The 15,637-nt window shown below is 38.7% G+C and overlaps 1 protein-coding gene across 2 annotated transcripts in view; it reads left to right on the top strand.

Moving 5' to 3' along the window:
* Positions 1 to 6,593, top strand: part of PRR16 (proline rich 16) — a 153,227-nt gene extending 146,634 nt beyond the window's left edge. For both annotated transcript variants that reach the window (XM_062604385.1, XM_062604386.1), the window contains exon 3: positions 6,123 to 6,593. The gene's annotated coding sequence lies outside the window, so the exon portion shown is untranslated. The remainder of the gene's footprint in view (positions 1 to 6,122) is intronic.
* Positions 6,594 to 15,637: the final 9,044 nt, after the last annotated feature.

Genomic DNA, 15,637 nt, shown 5'->3' with positions numbered 1-15,637 from the left:
GGGTTGTTTACTTCTTCCAACAATCTTCATCGCTTCTGGCAGCCTTTGAAGCATGCGCAGTAGATGCTCATACCAGTTTAATTGGTTCGTTAGCACCAGAGACATAATAATCCTCCTGTCCTCCTACTTATCAGTTAGTTTAACTGTAGCCCATCCTGGACACCTGCGGTTCCTAGATACTCCCTATCCTGTGTCCTGTTCTTCTAGACTGTTTTTTCTTAAACTATGTCACAACTATAATGATTTATCTTGTGAGAATTCTCAGTATGTTCTCTAGCTGTACTCTATTTTTTTTCTCTATGTATCATACACCTCAGTAATTTTCCATTGCTACTGTTACAAAGCCATCAAACTTAACATTACTTAAATCTTAATTCTAAAGGTTTCTATATTCCATTTTGTGATTTTGTGCCCCCTTGTTTCAGATGTGACCTTGCAAACTGCAGTCTGATTGGTTGCAGCCTTGTGGATATTGTCCAAGATCTGTCCTGTAGCTAACCCAACTCAGCAGAAGAGAGAATTCATATATATATATGTACATATGGTACATGAATAATGCATATATGCATATATGCTTATGTTTTCATATATGTATATACATTCTAATACAGCCATCGATAAACATGTAAGTGTACTTGGCCTTGCTTTTTAAGCAAGTCTACATCAGAAGCCTAACTGTAAATGATAATTATGAAGATCCATGCCTTGTTCCTTTGAAATGAGTGTGTGAATTTTATATCATAATTTAACACACACACACACACACACAAAAAAAAAGCTGGTTTCTTCTTTTCTAGCTTTTTCTGTGCATGTTAATCAAATACAAGGTAAAATGTAGTCCAGAGCTAATTTTTTTTTGAGAAAATAACTTTTCTAGGAGCTAATAAATACATATCCTAAAGATGAAATGAAAAAATGCTTTGTGAATACTTGCTTCATGAAAGATGTATCATAACATATCCAAAGACTAATGAAAAAAGAAATGGCTTCCTAGGAATGTATTCACACTTGGTATTACCAATTCTGTGTTAAGAAATGCTTTAATATATTGCCAAAGCAGTTTTCCAACATCTAAGTGGATGAGTGATCAAAAAGGCAAAGGAAAATGAAAAAGAAAGAAAAATCTTTCATGTCAAGAAAAATGGCCTGATAAAAATTTTTCCAAAAGTTGAAAATGGTGAAGAGAAATGCATTGTCTCAACAAATAGCATTTTGTAATCAGAGTTTTGGCAATTTTTGCAATCATCATGACAACCCCTGTGGGCTAATGACTTCCATGGTGTCAAGATGTAACTTTGTTTTCCTAGATTTCAACTGCATCAGCTGCATTGGAAACAAGGGTATCAACAAAAAAGGCTTGATTTCATGTTGTCATTTCTCTTAAATTTTAACTGTTTCAAACATTATTGAGACAAGTACCACAGCAATTTGGCCAGCAGTTCATGAGCAATTAACAAGAAATGAGATTCATACATAGACAAACATGGTGCTCCTGCCAATCATTGCGTACTTCTGTTACCATAAACTTTTAATTATAAAAAAAAATTATTCTAATGTAACTCACAGAGCCAATATTCTGATGGTCTTCATTTTGTTATGCAAACACATAAAGACAGTAAAATTCTACAAATACATTACTGAAGCACTGTAAGTTCAGTTGGAAAAGTGTATTTAATAAATGCTTTCATCATATACTCTCTGATATAACTTACAGATTTCTGTTGAGTATTATCTTCCTAGAAGTATATTTAGAACTGGTTTAGAGAAAGCCCTAGAGATATCAAAGCTGGAACAATGGAGGACTTCATAATCACATTAGGGAAGTGTTGTTTAGCAAGATCATGAGTAATATTACTGTAGAAGCTAATACATACTGTCAACATATAAAATGAATTACAGTGTGTTAAGTAAAAAAATAGAAAATTTAGATATCAAAAATTTAGAAATTTTGGGTTTTTTTATGCCATTTACAGTCTCTTCCAAAGATTTGAAAAAAAAAGCTTCCAATAAACAGCAGGGAATTCTTGTTTGCTCATTGGCAAATAAATTATTTATAGACTGAAACAGTAGGATGAGTATGATCATACATAAATAAGTATTCTGAAGCTTCAGAGGAAAAAGACAGGAAGAGTTACAAAGAATGTGTAGATTTGTTAAGATTCTGTCTTGTTTAGATTTGGTTGTTTCATTTTTACACGGAAAGATGTCTCAACAGTGCTATACCATAGAACACAAAAATATTAACATTGTCTTACATAGTTAAAATGTTAACAGGGAAATAAAATGCTTGAAAAAAAAATCAGGTTTGCATTCAGCAGAATTCTTTTAATTATAAAGCACACTATTTTATCTGAAAGTTCTGGCTTCTGACTGAAGCTGTGTGTCTTCTGAAATCTGTTATTTAAATTGATGCCTAATAAAAACCCTCCAAAAAACAGGAGTCATGATGGGAATTTCTTGGACAATGGCAACAAGCAAAACAAAAATCTACAAAAGTATTTCCTTCCCTTTCAATAATTCTTTCTTCTATTGAATGAATTAGTATGGTAATGGATCTTATCTGAAAGGAGTAATAAACCCAAGGTAATAGAGTTAAAACAGTCTATATCTGAATATTTCTGTATCTTTCAGGTACAACTGAGTAACTGAAATAGATGTCATTACTATTTAAGCAATATCTACACAATATGTGCACTATTTTTAGGAGAATTTATTAATATATGATTTTATTTTTTCTTTGGGAGCAGTTGTTATACTCTTAAATATGTGAGTATAGGTAATAACTCTGACAGCTAGTGTGCTTATGACAGATGACAACATACCTTCAAATTATGCTGTCTGTGCTAAAATAGCCCAAAAAATGGAGATTTACATTAGACTAGTCTTTCATGTGCTTTTCTCAGATTCAAAACTATGTGGAAATTATATAGCTTAGTATTAATCAAGCGTATCTCTCTTTCTCAATTGAACATGAAATGCATTTTTCCTAGGTTTTTTTTCCTTTTTTTATTTTTATAAAAGGCACTAGACCCAGCATAAAAAGTTTCATCTAAAGTGTCTTTTCTGTGATTGTCAGTCACCACTGCACTCATCAGTTCAGGTTGATGTCTTTTATATGATTTGCTTGATGTTCTTCCTATCATGCCACTACAGAATCAAACTGCATTTATTATTCTTTAAATACTGTAAGCTGAAGCTGTATCTGAGTATCTTTAAAACAAAATTTATTGCTTGTTCAGCTAACAGTGGATAAATGTCCCTTTCTATAGTTTCCTTTTTTGTACCAAACCTGTAAATCATTGTGCAATTTATGCTAACCAGTATATGCATAGCCATTTTATAGGTCTGAGGTGAAAGGACTGTTTCCATTAGTAATCTTTTCCTTTAATATTTTCAATTTGCAGTGTTCAGCGTAGAACTCTGTGCAGTGACACTGTGGTCATGGGCATGATGGGGACAAGAATGCCATGCTAGATTGGACTAGACTCACTTTCCATTTTTAAAAAAACTGTGGCAAATAGAAGGAAACAAAGGGAGTAGGTGTTTTGCGGTAATACTGTCAGAGAAGTAAAGTATAAATTTTTATTCTAGAACACTAGTTATCTGGTTTTGAACGGGCAAAAAAATGCTATTAGTTTCTCTAAGTCTCTTTTTTTTGGAACTTCACACTGATGCTGTAGAAGAACGAGAATGACCCAGTAATGCTTTTCAAGTAGAAAAAGGGAAAAGGGATATGAATTAACAAAACGGTCTCCCATAAGTTGTCCAAATTCAAGCTCCCTAATAAAGTCATTTTTTTCCACTATAAGGGTGTTGACAAGGTATGGTTTAATGGAGGGATTTTGCAATGATTAATTAAATGCAGTGATTTGAATGTAGTGATTTGACAGCCTGTCAAAATAGTCAAAGCTATAAAATTAAGAACTAGACAGATCAGGATAGTAATCTATAATTACTTGACACTTCTTTTTTTCAATAACTGGCCTATTTTCTCCCTGTGCCTTACTTCTTCATGTGTGCAGTAATGACTTGTAATTACAGATTTTTTTTTGAAAGTCATAAGAGGAACTGCTTCTTCAGTTTTTACTGCAGACATTGCCACCTTCTTAATTTTTTACTGAAGAAGTTTAACCATAATCTTCTAGATTGAACAAATTCATAATTGATGTGGAAAGGTGCATCATATTTTTCACATGTGCTTTTTAGTAGAGACATCATATACAAACACAAGATGGGCTTTTCTTCTTTGGTGGAATGTTGATGAAACGAAGGTGGATATCCTGTGGTTGTATGACTGGAAATGTGCCAAATGATGTGGGTTGATGCCTGAATTACAGAGATTCTAGAGGAATCCAGATATACCTCATATACCAGTTACTGGTTTTGTGGACATGATATTGAATATATTTATGAATTGCAACCCAGGGGAAAAGAAAAAAAATATATTGCTTTTCATGCCTGCAGCTGCTCAGTGTTGTATTGTACTGTATTCAGAATAAGCTCAAGGAACAACTTTTCTGACATAGAGCAAATACTATATATATTATTTCTGTTTTGATGATTATGATGATTATTACTTTTGCATTTGTTTTGTTGTATATTATTCATTATGTTTTATGAACATTAAGCTGAGTACAAGGACAATGCCATCTTTTTTGTTGTTTTTTATGAGGTATTAACATACACGAATCGTTAGCCCAGATGTAGTTGAAGCCAGAAGCTGTGACAGCTGAGAAAGGGCTGTATATTTCTAGTGAGATGAATACTGTCCTTAGTTAAAAAATAAGCTACTAACAGCTATTTAGGATACTCATCTTTTTCATTAATAATGTAAGCCATGACCTAAATAGTTGACTGAGAAAAAAAATCGCTTCCAGGACAGTTTTATTGTAAATTTATTATACCATGTTTGCTGGGTTGGGTTACTGTTGGGCTACTGTTGCGTTACATTGGGCCACTGTTACAATCCTGAATATTAATTAAGGTTCCCTGAATAGTATTTTGCTTTAGTTCTGCAGAAAAAATAAAAAGGGTCAAAAGCACACCAACTTCAGATTTATTTTTTTTTTTTACCCTGCCAAGGTGAAATTCAGTCCTAACTCTTGACAATCTTTGTCAAATTGAAGAATTCCAGTCAATATGAAATAAAAAGAAGTGTGAATGAAAGGCTACATTCATAAAACTAATGGCAAAGAAGTAATTTTCCTCCCCCTTGCAGAATGTAGCTCTGGGTGTAATTCACCAATGCTGAAAGAGGAAGTTCTCATTCTTTTCCTCAAGAGGTGTGAATTTGATCATTTAACCCAAATTAGTGCCCTAGCTACCAGCAGATAAGTATCCCAAGGTCTCTTTGATGCTGCTTTATCTCATGTCTAATAAATAAAGCTAGGAAATTCAGTGAATCAGTGAACCTCAGCATTAAGTTGGAGTATTATTCTCTACCGGTGGCTCTAGGACAATTCTATTCAAATTAAAGCAGTTTAACAAAAAGGAATATGAAGGTACCAAATCAAAATTTTACCTCTTGTATTATTGTTTAGGAAACTTACATATCAGTTGAGAAACTTCTGCTGAATTCACTTTTTATTTAATTTGAGAATAGGGATTACAATGCAAATTCTCAGGTTATATTGCACTTGAATTCTTAGAGTTTTTTTCTGTTGCTTCATGTATAGCTTTTTATTTTTAAGATCTCAGGAGTTCTTGTTTCACTTTGCGTCCTGAGGCATATTGTGAAGTTGAATTGTTAGGTAGGTTAAGAAGGTTAATCTTCTTAAAATGAAAAACTAAAAAAAAAAAAAAAAAAAAAAAAAAATTATCATTTTAAGATCTTCATATGCTGCAAGACCTAGGCCAGTAGCAATCACTTTCTCAGATGGTGTAATGCAATGTGATTCCAAAGACATTATTGAACCTAAACCCCTTTATCCCAGCAGAGAACCAAGGCTTGTATCAATAACGAAGCGCAACTACAAAAGGGCAAGTTTCAAAATACCATAATTCTCTGAACACTTGCTGACACATGAAATAGAACAATAACTTAAAATTCTGTTTTGTTTACTATTCACTTCATCTGTTTGAGATAACATCTTTATAACTTTGTCTTCTCTTTTTTTTAACAGCACCTTCAGACTTAAAGGAATATCTATACCTGGAGGCACATCAGATAATTTCTTGCATATCAGATTCATCATAGTGACTTCTGCAGGCCAGATCTGAGAAGTACCCAGGAACCTGACCCTCTGAGGAGAATGGAAAAGCCCTTCAAGTCAGAGCACAACTGATCATGAATGTAATCTGCATTGAATCAGCTTTCTCAGATCTAACAGCTACAAGCTGAGTCCTGGCAAAAGCCACAGCCTTAAATTCCATTTAGTGGGAAAGAAGAATATAGAGGACTAAATGTCTTGCCCCATTGCAGAAACTGCTGTCTCCGAGCCTGACACTTGAGTCCTGTGCTGACCAACCAGAGTAACAAACAATGAGTTTTTCATAGGTCCAGCCAGCATCCACAAATATTTCAGTATGTAGCCAAAAGGAGAGATGAAGCACTTAATTAATAGCAGAAAATTAATTCATTTACTATAACAGAGGAATGTCTGTCTATAGGGAAAGAAACCCTTGTACATATTCAAAGCCATACAGGAACAGAGCATCGGTGATGTTAAATTGCCTAAAAGGACACTGTCTCCTGTCCTCCACCCAGCTTTGAAGTTCAGCTGTTAGAGATTGCATCTCAATGCACTTCTAGTATTTGCACTGTCACTTCCATTCAGGGTAATGATGTGTGTCACCCTTTGCACAGATGGCCCCAGGAGATTTTTGACCACAGCAAGCTATATTTTGTTGGGGCTCCAAAAGGAAAGTTAGAACTGAAGAAGAATATTTGCGCTCTCTTTCACTATGGGGATCTCTTCACAGAAAGGACTATGGTCTTTTCTTTGGTTTAAATAAATACATACATATACATACATATATATATATGTATATATATGAAAAAGCATCAACATGATAAGGTGTATTTAAAACGGGGATATAATCTTTTTTATTAGCATCCATTTTTTATCGTATTAGCAACCAAGAAATTTAGTCTATGGAATTATACATCCAAAATGTTCCTATTGAACATTGACATTATAGTCCCAGTTACTGTTAAAGAAGTCATTTGTAATATGTATTTGACATAAATTTTTTCTAGCCATTTGTCTATGCTTCATGGAGATACCTAACAGACAAGCAGCATTTTCAGTTTATTTTTCTAAATAAATTTCTTGTTTGTATTATTTGCAGTCACTCATTTTGGCTGGTTTTCGTTATCTCCAAAAATGATTTAAAAAGACAGAACCAAAACGCAGAAATTGTTCATATTAAGCTGTAATGATTTGCTGACCAAAAGCTTTAATATAAAGACTGTAATTTTTAAAATGATGAAGTATATTTATACAGGCAAATATGTATGGAAAACAAAAGGAGGTATTTTAACTCTTAATTTCAGAACATAGTTTATTTTAATATCGACATGAAGAAGTCTAAATATATAATGAGATAGATTTTTTAGTATCAGTGAGTTTTAGCAAGTGAAGATTTGGGTGCTGAAGAGTGAAAAGAATGTAATCTAATAATGGTGGTTTCCCAAATTATGCAGAGACCCTTTGTCAGTTGTCTCTTTTTATTCAAAAACTGGTTTTATTTTTTGAGGTTTGGGAGATGTGGGGTTTTTTTCTCTGTGTGTGTGTAGGGCTGTTTGTTTGGATTTTGTTCATTTTATCATACTGAAAAGGCCATGAAGTTGATACTATTTCATCACAAATGGAGAAGATACAGAATAAGAGATTGTTTCTTAGAACAATCTACAGTTTACAGTTAAGAAAACTCATTGTTATCCATCTACTGAAGTGTTTTGTTGTCAAGCTATTGAATATTTCAATGCTAGAGCTGTTTTGAATAAAATATATTTTTTCCTTTTTTCCTAGTCCATTAGCCTGTGTGTAATTTTAAGAGAATAGTGAAGCACGTGATTCCCAGTTCACTTAAAATATTCATCTTAAATCCAGTCACATGTATCTGATTTATAAAGCTGAGTAGTTTTTTCTTTATTTTCAATGCTTTATGAGACCCATGAAGTGCTCAATAACAGAAAAATTATCTTTCAAAAACAAAAAAAAGGAAAATTTAAGCCTTTTTTAATCTATAGGTTAACTTCGTAAAGGGCAGATATCTTAAATGTATTGCTCTGCTCTAATGTACAAAATAGTGTATGTGTGTGTGTTTGTGTGTGTCCACACATGTGCACCCTTACCTGCTGATGAATGAAATGCCAATTTTGCTGAAGTGCCACAGGTCCTGTTACTGCAAAAGATTGTCATATTGTTGTTTTTCTTGGAGAAAGGCCTGAGCCCTGTCTTTGCTTGTGATTCTGAAGCCATAAATATATTTTGTCAGGAAATCAGAAAATGAAATTATGAAGTGAATATTAGCCTCCCTCATCTGGCAAAACTTGGCATAATCTCATGGTTTGACTCTTTTTAAGCAAAGTTAGTGGTCAGTTTCGATTGGTGCAATGGATAAATGAAACTTTGTTAAAGAATGATGGCTGTGTTTTACTCCCACACATTTTAGCTTATGGTTGGCTTATAGTTTTTAAACTATGATTTCGTTTCTGTGTCATTAGAGTAACATACTTGGACACAGAACTTGCATAGGCTTGGGTTTGCTTCCTCCTTGGATAACCTGTATTTTAAAATTGGAGAGCTTACTCTTTGAGACTAGTATTCAGAGTTGTTTAAAGTAGGGACAACATTATCAAAACAATGAGAAAATTTCAGAATGATAATTTGAGCACTTCCATTATTATCTAATAATAATAATATTTGGAAAAGCTCCTATTTTTGTGAACAAAATGCATTCATCTATATTTGGAAATAGCCCAATAAAAATCTACTGAAATAATTCATTACTACTTGCAAATACTTTTCTGCTATGCTGAATTCTAGATGAGATCATGTGTGAAATTTTTATTGTACAAAAACCATCCAAACAATGCAGTTTTCTTCAGAAAAATACAGCAGATCTGAAAAATAATGGCATAGTCCCTGGAGTGGTTTTACATAATGTGTGTAATGCAAAAATAATAAACATACGCCAACAAGTAGGGTTAATTTGAGTTACAAATGTAATTGGAAGAGGACATGGTTCTTATCAATCACCTTCTTTACAGCTCTACTTTAACTGGGGTTTTGTGCTGGAAAGTAAGTTTCAGTGCATGTGCACACACACACTTGCATGTACCATGTCTTATTCTGCTACCAGTGACACTGCGGTAAATCTTGACTTTTGTAAATTTAAATAATTAAATCCTTAGGTAAATATTCAATATTGTGATATAAATTGAGCTGATGTATGTATACTATGCAGATACTCCCCTGAGATAACACTTCAACACAAGATAATAAAACTCTACTGGAATTTCCCAAATGGTTGGCAAATAATCAGCACTGAAATATTTTACTTTATTTTTCATAAGGTTTAAAAACAGGAGACAATAAGATTATCTTATTAAATAACAATTTTTTTGTGTTTTTTTTTCTACTATTTTAGGCTAAACATTTTGACAAAACCAGCAGAACTTTTCCAACTAAGCTGACGTTATGGTAGCTGATGGGTCTTTTATGGTTTATGGGTGTTGTGTATATAAGAAGTGCCTGCAGAAGTGGTTCTAAAATAGTGCAGTATTTCATTATCTGGCATCTGAAAATCTCTCTGAAAAAAACCAATATTTTGAAATGATGAGGTGTACAAACCAAAAAGCTGACAGTTTTGGGTGTCTCTACAAGCTTTCAGCAATTGAACCTTTTTGAAGACATGGACTGCCATCAGTCATCAGAAAAATGGGGATACATATCTTTTTTTATAAAGTGGAAGCAAAAGGTTACAAATATCTGGTGACCACCAGAATGTTACAGAAGTGTTCCTCTCCTGATATAAACAATCGCCCTAAGTCTCACATGGCATGAATATCCCAAGGGACAGGTTTTTCTTTCTGATGGGATATGTGCTTGGTTTGTAGCAAGCCTCTCCAATAATCTTGTAAATAAAACCTGTCTACAAGATAACCATGCCAGTTTCGGTGTGGGAGGGTGTTGCTTAGGAGGGATGGGGGGAGGGCGACCATGGCCCTACGCTGGGGCTCCTGCCATAGGTAGGAAGCTGCCACTCAGAATCTGACAGAACCAGAGCCTACTGGGAGACAGTTATACTGGAATATGCCTGCTGACTGTGAGGTACCACTTATCATCCAGCATCAGGGCTGTCTGCTAGCCAGCAGCCAGGGGAAGTCAGGGGAAATAGACCCTCTGGATGTCTGTGGCAGAAGAAAACAAGTGGCTTCTAAAGCAAAATGTAAAGGATGTTGGGAAAGAAGCTGTGGACTTCATGTCAAATCCCAGGAAGACCTTGGGAACTGACCTGTCAGCCTGGGAAGATCATGAAACACTTCCTCCATAGAGGCTATGCTAAGGTATATAGAGGGCAGAGAGGTAATTTGAGACAGCCAGCATGGCTTCACCAAGGATAAATCTTGCCTGATCAACCTTTCTAGGATGCGGTGACTACCTCAGGGGACACGGGAAAGGCTACAGATGTCGTCTGTCTGAAGTTATGTAAGGTCTCTGACACAGCCCTCAGAAAAGTCCTTCTCTCTAAATTGAAAAGATTGGACTTGAGAGATGGACTGTTTGATGGATAAAGAATTGGCTGGATGGTCACATACAGTGTGTAGTGGCCAACAGCTCAATGGCCTGATGGAGGTCAATGACAGGCAGTGTCCTCCAGAAGTCCGTACTGGGATCGGTACTGTTCAATCTCTTCAATAATGACATAGTGGGATCAAGTGCACTCTCAGCAAGTCTGCAAACTACGTCAAGCTGAGTGGTGCAGTTGACATACCTGAGGAATGGGATGACATCCAGAGGGACGTGAAAAAGCTCAAGAATTAGAACCTCATGAAGTTCAGCAAGGCCAAGTACAAGTTCCTGCACCTGGGTTGAGGCAACCTCCAGTACCAATACAGGCTGTGAGATGAAGGAATTGAGAGCAGCTTTGTAGAGAAGGACTTGGGCAAACTGGTGGATGAAAAGCTGTCAGTGTATGCCCACAGCCCAGAAGGCCAATCATACCCTGGGCTGCACCAGAGGAGCTGTGGCCAGCAGGTCAAGGGAGGTGATTCTGCCCCTCTACTGTGCACTGGTGAGACCACATCTGAAGTACTGCATCCAGCTCCTTAGTTCAGGAAAAAAATGGACATATTGGAGTGTGTGCAGGGGAGAGCCACAAAAATGCTCAGGTGATTTGAACACCTCTGCTATGAGGCAAGGCTGAGAGAGTTGGGCTTGTTCAACCTGGAGGAGGTTCTGGGGATACCTTTTGGGGGCCTTTCAGTACTTACATGGGGATGAGGAGAGACTTTTTAGGAGGGGCTGTAGCACTAGGACAAAAGGTAACGGTTTTAAACTGAAGGAGGACAGGTTCAGACTAGTTGTAAGGAAGAAATTTTTTTTACAATGAGGGTGGTGAAACACTGTAAGAAGTTGCTCTGATTGGTGCTAGGTGCCCCATTGCTGGAAATATTGAAGGTCAGCTTAGATAGGGCTCTGAGCAACCTGAATCAGTTGAAGATGACCCTGCTTATTGCAGGTAGGCTGGATTACATGACCTTTAAAGGCCCCTTCCAAACCAAATTATTCTATGATTCTATGATAAATTATGGAGTGGCTGGGAGGAAAATGTCAGTTTATGTTGCCTGCTTTTAAATACCACTTTCTATTGGTTTAAGAGTGATTTATTTAGCAATTGTCAATAGCAAGGGTTTAACAGCATTGGTGCAGCAGACCAGGATCTCTGCAGTGACCTTCCCTGAGTTACAGAGTGTCTGAAAGGGAGTATTTTCATCTATAGCTGCAAAAACAGTGTAAGGAGAACATTCATCTGTAAGACAAACCAAGGAGACCTTGCAAATACAGAGGAATGTAATGAAGGGTTGACACTAAAGTTGAGATCACAAGTCTAGCTAAACTTGGGGAAAAGGTGTTCAAGTATGTTGTTTAAGGTGACACAGTTACTGGGGCAAAACTGTAGGAATGAGTTGGAAGGAGAAGACTGAGTCTTACAGAGGAAATCAGATTGACAGTGACACATACATTACAATAAGTTTCCTTAGAGGGCTGCTGAGACTAAATTACCGATTTTCATGGACTGGATAGTTGCAGATCCCATGAGAAAGAAACAAAAGGCAGGTAGGTGGATGTGATTCAAAATACTTCAGCTGAATGTATTCAGTATCCTTGCAGAACTGCAGAAGCAAAAAAAAATCCCCCCACAGTTGTGCTCAAATTCAGAAAAGACAATTAAAACAAGGACCCCTGTAAGGAGGTATCTGGAGGGAATCGCAGAAAGTTAAGTCATGGTAGATGCCACAAAGACTGATACGTTATTGAAGCACAGAAGATGTCAGGGAAGGTGAGAGGAAGCAGGAATGCCTGCTCCCTGCCCAAATGGTGCAGGGGCCTCGAGCTTCCCCTTTAGCTCATGGAGGAAAGAAGGAGGCCATTAACCCAGGAAGTTGGGAATTAGTGACAAATAAAAACAACAAAAAAAAGAGGAAAAGGACAATTAAAAGCAAGGGGCTTCCTCCTAAATCTGATGTCCCCACTTAGAACCACTTTCTTGTCCTGCAGGGGGCTGATGAAGAAACACACCAGAAACAGCCGGCTGATGCACTGCTAAAGAAGATCTCTACTGGTGCTGCCAGGAAAAAGCGGCGGGTTGTAGTAGTAGGGGACTCTGCTTTGAAAGGGACAGAAGCACTCGTCTGCCAGCCTGACCCTGTCTCAAGGGAGGTGTGTTGCCTACCAGGGGCACAGATCAGGGATGTTGCAGAGAGGCTGCCTGCTCTAGTAAGCCCCATGGACTACTACCCACTCCTGGTGATACATGTGGGTGCTAGGGACATAGATAGTAGTAGCCTGGGGAACATAAAGGAGTACAGAGCCCTGGGAGAGGTGGTTAGGGGCTCTGGAGCTCAGGTGGTCTTTTCGTCAATTCTCCAGGATACAGGGGAGGACCTAAAAAAAGCTAGGAGGATTAACCAGGTTAATAAATGGTTAAAAGGATGGTGTCATAGTCAGGGGTTTGGATGTCTTGAACATGGGACCCAAGTTTGTAGGCCAGGTCTACTGGGGGCTGGTGGAGCTGGTTTTGGTAGGAGGCTTGCCAGACTGGTCAAGGAGGCTTTAAACTAGATGTGTTGGGGGAAGGGAGCATCATTCCATCCCAACACACCCAGTCAGTTGCCAGCACCTATAATAAGTGCTCTGAGCAATGTAGAGATATCCCAGCTGCTCCAGCCATTGAGCCGGCTTCATTTGGAGCTCGGCTCAGATGCCTCTATACAAATGCCCGTAGCATGGGGAACAAACAAGAGGAATTAGAGATGTGGGCACGTCTACGGGGGTATGCTATAATAGGCATCACAGAAACGTGGTGGGATGGCTGCTATGACTGGAGTGTTGGAATGGAAGATTACAGGCTCTTTAGGAAGGACAGGCCTGGCAGGCGGAGAGGGGGAGTTGCGCTTTATGTTAGGGATAGGCTGGAGAGTATGGAACTCTGTCTGGGGACAGGTGAGCAGTGAACAGAGAGTTTGTGGGTCAGGGTTAAAGGGAGAACAGCTATGGCAGACATTACCGTGGGGATCTGTTACAGACTGCCTGATCAAGGAGAACCTGCGGATGAAGCACTCTATAGACAGATAGGAAAAGCCTCAAACCCACAGGCCCTTGTTCTCATGGGTGACTTCAACCACATCTGTTGGAGGGACGGTACGGCCCGGCACAAGCAATCCAGGAGGCTCCTCGATTGTGTGGAAGACAAATTCCTTCTGCAAGTAACAGAGGAGCCGACAAGGAGAGGTGCCATGCTTGACCTCGTGCTCGCCAACAGGGAAGGGCTCGTTGGAAATGTGTCGCTCTAGGGCAGCCTTGGATGCAGTGAACACTAGACGGTCGAATTTGAGATCCTCAGGACAGTGAGAAGAGCATGCAGCAAGCTCACTGCCCTGGACTTCAAAAGAGCAGAAGTTGGCCTCTTCAGGAACCTGCTTAGGAAGGTGCCATGGGATATAGCCCTAGAGGGCAGGGGGGCCCAAGACTCTTGGTTGATATTCAAGATCACCTGCTACAAGCTCAGGAGTGTTGCATCCCAACTAGAAGAAAGTGCAGCAGGAGGGCCAGGAGACCTCCTTGGATGGATAAGGAGCTCCTGAGGAAAATTCGAATGAAAAAAGGAGGCTTATGAAACGTGGAAGCAAGGACAGGCAGCCTGGGAAGAGTACAGGGCTGTTGTCCAGGAAGCTAGGGACCAGGTTAGGAAAGCTAAGGCCCAGTTAGAATTAAACTTGGCTAAGGACATTAAGGATAACAGGAAGGGATTCTACAGGTACGCAGCAAATAAAAAAACAGACTAGGAACACCGTAGGCCCCCTCTGGAAGCTCTTGGGAGAACTAGCTACACAGGATTTGGAGAAGGCTGAGGTTCTGAATGACTTCTTTGCCTCAGTCTTCACTGGCAAAGGCTCTGACTGCACCACCCAAGTCTTGCAATGTAGACACAGGGACTGTGAGAATGAAGACCTTGGGCCCACTGTAGGAGAGATTCTTGTTTGCAACCATCTTAAAAATCTCAACATGCACAAGTCCAAGGGACCTGATAAAATCCATCCACAGGTCCTGAAGGAGCTGGTGAATGAAGTTGCTAAGCCACTGGCCATCATATTTGAAAAATCATGGCAGTCAGGTGAAGTTCCCGATGACTGGAAAAGGGGAAATATAACCCCCATTTTCAAGAAGGGGAAAATGGATGATCCAGGGAATTACAGACCAGTCAGTCTCACCTCTGTGCCTGGCAAAATCTTGGAGCAGATTCTCCTGGAAGGCATGCTAAGGCACATGAAAATCAACAAGGTGCTTGGTGACAGCCAGCATGACTTCACTAAGAGAAAATCCTGCCTGACCAATTTGGTGTCCTTCTATGATGGGGCTACAGAACTGATGGACAGGGGTAGAGCAGAAGATGTCTACCTGGACTTGTGCAAAGCGTTCGACACTGTCCCACATGACATCCTTGTCTCTAAATTAGAGAGACATCAATTTGATGGATGGACCACTCAGTGCATAAAGAACTGGCTGGATGGCTGCACACAAAGAGTTGTGGTCAATGGCTCAATGTCCAGCTGGAGACCAGTAACGAGTGGTGTCCCTCAGGGATAGGTGTTGGGACCGGTCTTGTTCAACATCTTCATCGCTGGCATGGACAGTGGGATTGAGTGCACCCTCAGCAAGTTTGCTGATGACACCAAGCTGTGTGGTTCAGTTGATACGCTGGAGGGAAGGAATGTCATCCAGAGGGACCTTGACACAGTTGTGAGGTGGGCTGATGCCAACTTCATGAAGTTTAACCATGCCAAGTGCAAGGTCCTACACCTGGGTCGGAGCAATCCCAGGCACAGCTACAGGTTGGGCAGAGAAGTGATTCAGAGCAGCCCTGCGGAGAAGGACTTGCGGGTGCTGGTTGATGAGAAAATGAA

The sequence above is a fragment of the Pezoporus occidentalis genome, unplaced genomic scaffold (assembly GCF_034315485.1).
Source record: "Pezoporus occidentalis ecotype Australia unplaced genomic scaffold, CSIRO_AGI_Poc_V1 ctg86, whole genome shotgun sequence".
Classification (NCBI taxonomy): Eukaryota; Metazoa; Chordata; class Aves; order Psittaciformes; family Psittacidae; genus Pezoporus; species Pezoporus occidentalis.
Note: the sequence above shows the minus strand (reverse complement) of the source record. Positions and strands in the feature narration are given on the sequence as shown.